At 40.1% G+C, this 5,047-nt stretch overlaps 1 non-coding gene across 1 annotated transcript; it reads right to left on the bottom strand.

Annotated features, from left to right (window-relative positions):
* Positions 1–4,628: 4,628 nt before the first annotated feature.
* On the bottom strand, positions 4,629–4,735 carry LOC118489647. The gene has a single exon (XR_004887664.1). It is a non-coding gene; the product is annotated as a small nucleolar RNA R71 (small nucleolar RNA).
* Positions 4,736–5,047: the final 312 nt, after the last annotated feature.

Here is a 5,047-nt window from a genome sequence, read left to right as displayed (position 1 = left end):
TTTATCAAAACCCAAATTAGAAACACATGCATCACGGAAGTCATCTCTTCCTGTGATTTATTTGAATTTCTCAGCTCGTCTTAACACACTCGCCAAACACCATTTTATATCCATCAATTCCATCTCCTCAGCATCAATCTGATTGTAATCCTCTTTTGTTAGCATTGGATTCCCGATCCTTCCTGCAACTAAACTACCATATGATTCTAACACAGTCCCCAACAAAGACATGTGACTTTTTGCAACTTCTTCAGAATAATCCTGATAATTTTCAAGATTCAATACAATGTTGCATTGTAACTTCTTGCCATTCTTAGTTGCAGAAATGTTTGGATCAAATGACGGATATGACGAAAAACTTGTTTTGCTGTTTGATCCTTTAGATGAACCTCCCGATGAACTCTTTGCATTGAATGTTGTTTCAACCTTTGGTGATATGTTGGTCTTGTCATTGATACCTGCTTTGTAATAAAGCCCGATATCTTGTTCACCATCAAAATCTTTCATTCTTGAGATTTTCCGTTGTTCCATTTCTTGAGCCTCAATCTTTTCAATGAACTTACTCAGGGTTAGATTGTTAAATCCTTTCTTATTTCCTAACATCATCAAATATGTGCCCCAAGTCTTATTTTGCAATGCATCAGCCAATTTTTCAATCAATTCCTCATTGTCTTTTGTGATGCTTACTCTCTTCATGTTAACTAACTAATTGCAGTATCTTTCAATGATCTGCTTTGTGCTCTCATTTTTCAAACCACGAAATAGATCAAACTCTTTTTTCAGAAGCGATTTCTTGTTTTTAATCATTTCTTGACTTCCAACAAACTTAGATCTTAATGCTTTCCAGATCGAATATGCACTCCCAGTGTGTTGCAATAAGACCAAGATATCTTCTTTTACAGCTTGTTGCAATAAACTGATCATCATCTTTTCATTTTTTGTATTTCTTTTTCTCATCCACACTAAGATCTTTGATAGCAATCTCCTCTTCGTCATCATTCGTCGGTCTAACGTATTTCGTTTCAATGCACTCCCAAGCATCCAAATAATTTGCTTGCACCCAATTCTCAAAACGTTCTTCCCATCCTTTATATTCCTCGTTGTTCATGAGCTTAGGCGGTTTTTGCATAGTTCCCGTTTCATTTTCCAACATAGCTTGCTGAATAATAGTAATCGGAGTTCAAAGTTCACAAACAGTCCTGTTCAAACGAAATTACTTTCTCCAAACGAGATTCCTTTCAAACGGAATTACATAGTCCAAACAAAATTAACCTTTGAACGAAATTACCCTAATTTCGTTTGAGGTTGCACTTTTTCAAACGAAATTGTAATTCCGTGCGGGATTATCAAACTGAATAAGAACTTTCAAGCGAAATTACTAATTCCGCGTGGACCTCCCAAACGAAATTACCCAACTAAAACGGAATTAGCTAATTCCGTATGAACTTTCAAACAAAATTATCAAGTGGAACGAAATTACCCCCTAATTCCGTGCGGAATTACGCTGATGTCATCATCTCGAACTGAAAATTGTCAAATTGATCAAGTTTTAAGCTGATTTTAGTTCTGAAACTTTCAAGGGTTTGTTAAAACACTAATGCGCACATGATGTGTGAAATTCAAAACATTTTGACCGTAAAATCAAGTTTAATTTGAAAAATAAGGTGTAGAAATCAGAATTTGCAGCTGAATTGGTATGAACTCTTCCTCCTGAGCTCTGATACCACTTGTGGGATCGTTTTACCGACCAAACGAGTCGTTCAGAAGATTTTATACTTGAAAAGAAAGGCGGAAACAGATGAATCAGGTCAATTCAGCAAGATATTCACTTAAACTATCGATTTGATTGATTTGACAATGATTTACAGTGAGACGACACTTCGGCAGCACTTTGGTACACAAGACGGAAAAGTTACAAATGATTTTGCTTAAAGGGTTGATATGCACAAAATGCAACATATAAATTACATCAATCGTGGCATAAAACTAACCCTTTTTTAGTACTAATGTTGGAAAAAGTGTGCTTTTGTCTTCCTTTTGTATTTTCAGGATTAAATGAGCTCAAATGAACAAAAGAAGCAAAAAGGCAGCTAAATCTAACATAAATACAAAAAAAAGGAACAAACGTGGCATGCCCAACCTCCCGACAGCATCTTCCCAAGCAAAACAAGAAGACAGAAACCTGAACACGCCCCGTGCTCAGTAAGCACGGGGGCGTGCCCAAGTGTTAGCAGAAAAGACAAAGTGGTAGAAGCTTCTATTGCCCACGGGGCCGTGCTCAGCGGACACGGGGTTGTGGTCAACTATAAAATTCGCGAAATCCAGGCAAATCTTGATAGTACAGATATGCTTCTGCACATGGGGTCGTGCTCAGCGGACACGGGGGCGTGGTCAACTAATGCAGACAAAAATGCATTTAATGAAAATGCATTTAATGAAGAAAGAGAGTAGGATGGGCACGGGGTCGTGCCCAGTGGACACGGGGCCGTGCCCGAGCTTCTGTTCAGCCTATAAATAGGAGTGCTTGGAGCTCTTGCAACTCATCCCTTGGCACACCACCTCTCTCACACTTCACCCACCACCCACCACCATCACAACACCATCATCCACCACCATCATCCACCACCATCATCCATTGTCCATCATAGAGTGTGTGAGTCATCTTGGGATCCAAGATTGATCGTAAGAGTTCTTGACAATCAAAGGCCATGTTTGCCTAAGTCTCTTACATCACTTGGTGATGACAAGTGTTTAGTGTAATACTTATTATTTTTAATCTTTTGCACTTTTTAATTGGTTGTATTAATGACTTTAATTACTAGTTTCTTAGGTTGAAGGTGATTCTTCCTTATCGTTTGTCCGTGGTGTCTTGGCATTATTTTACTGTCTATATAAAATAAAAGATTTTCACCATTCATATCTCCACGGTCTATATGGAGGTATGTTGGCTATCTGGTCGGGGGTTAAGAGAACGGTTTGGTAAGAGTCTTGCCATTGTTCAGTGTATAGATCCTGCAAAGGACCTGGGTCAAATTTAGTAGGACCTCCTTCAATACCCAACGGTATTGGATGGCGGGGGTCCAAACTCTTTGACCCCCTCATAAGTTAAACTACTATTAAAACTTTAACCCGGCTACTTAGGACTGTATCCCTGCTGACTCGGACTACTTAGTCGAGGGTAACGTCGCCTTCAAAAGAGGGGCCTACCACATTATGCATTAATTACTTAATTAATTATCTTTCAATAATCTGACCCTTTAGGATTGTATCCTTGCTGACTCGAACTACTGGGTTGAGGGTAAGGTCACCTTCAAAAGAGGGGCCTACTACAAAAACTAAGATAATCTCTTAAACAAGTGCAAAAGTGCGAAAATAATCAAAGGTTGCACTACACACGAGTCGGATCCAAGTGATTCATCTTGTCTATCTGTTGTTACTTTTACTTTACTTTTCAGCATTATAGTTAGTTTTATTTTCCTAGTTTAAAAACCTTTTTCTAACATTTTGATTTGATTAGACGTTGAGGATAAACCAGTACGAAAAGCTCTTGTGTCCTTGGACGGCCTCAGTATCTTACCAACACTATACTACATCCACGATAGGTGCACTTGCCCATATGTGTGTTTAGTGTTAGTGAATATCGTGTTTATAAATTTAAAACTTGGCTAAAAAGTGTAAAAAGGGCTTAAAATATACATCTGAAACATATTACACCTAACGCACATCAAGTTTTTGGCGCCGCTGCCGGGGACACAAGGATTTTAAGAAAGTTAGGAATCATCGGCCTAATCATTTTTTCTATTTTATTTATTTTTTTTTAGGATTTTCTTAATTTTTCAGCTTCAGCAGAGCTCAGCACGGGCCGTGCCTGGTCGGACACGGGCCGTGCCCAGCAGTGCCACTGGCAGTTTTTATTTTCCGAGTTACAGAGAGCTGAGCACGGAGCCGTGTCGGTTCAACACGGGGCCGTGTCCAACTTTCCAATAACAGGGATCCGGAAAACAATCGTTGTATCTCCGACCACGGGCCGTGTTCACTGAGCACGGGGCCGTGGTGAACTTCCTGACCAACATTATTTTCTGTTTTTATTGCAGGACTTGGAACCAGACACCACATCTGAACTTTCTACGTAGTGTATGAGCTCCAGTTCTAGTAGAGACATAAAAGAACCTCTAGAAGAACCCGAACGCTTTCTCAGAAAAAGACTTAAAGCTAAAAACCAAGAGAAGGTTTCGTGGGACCCACTTCCAATGGCGGACCAACGTACCCTCATGGATTACCTACAACCCACCATGGGTAATCTCGGCGCCGCTATCAATGCACCGAATGTTGAAGCTAACAACTTCGAACTTCGGCCACATTTGATACAGATGCTTCAAAACTCCCCAACCTTCCATGGGCTTGCGGACGAGGATCCCCATCTACATATTACTAAGTTCTTAGAAATATGTGATACCTTCCAGATCAATGGAGCATCAAATGACATCATCCGCCTTCGAATGTTTCCATTTTCACTAAAAGACCGAGCAAAAGCTTGGCTCAACGCCCTCCCAGTTGGTTCGGTAAACACCTGGGATGAACTAGCCCAAAAGTTTCTATATAAGTATTTCCCTCCCGCTAAAACGGCTAAATTAATGACTGAAATTAATACATATTCACAAGAGGATGGGGAATCCTTATATGAAACTTGGGAAAGGTTCAAGGAGTTATTGCGAAAGTGTCCTCATCACGATCTTACGGTCTGGCAACAAGTATCCACTTTCTACAATGGGTTGTTGCCACACACAAGACAAACACTTGACTCTAGCTCCGGGGGACTTTTAGGTAATCGCCACCCACATGAAATATACATTCAAATTGAGGAAATTGCTCAAACCAATTTTCAGTGGAACACTCCCCAAGGCAATAAATCTATTGCCCTGGGCACCCATACGGTTAATGAAAGCACTTCTTTACAAGCCCAAATCGAGGCCCTTTCTTCAAAAATCAAAAAGTTCGAAATGACAAAAACGGTCTCGGTTATGGCTTATGAAGGGTGTGGTGGGCC

This window comes from Helianthus annuus, chromosome 17 (assembly GCF_002127325.2).
Source record: "Helianthus annuus cultivar XRQ/B chromosome 17, HanXRQr2.0-SUNRISE, whole genome shotgun sequence".
NCBI lineage: Eukaryota > Viridiplantae > Streptophyta > Magnoliopsida > Asterales > Asteraceae > Helianthus > Helianthus annuus.
Note: the sequence above shows the minus strand (reverse complement) of the source record. Positions and strands in the feature narration are given on the sequence as shown.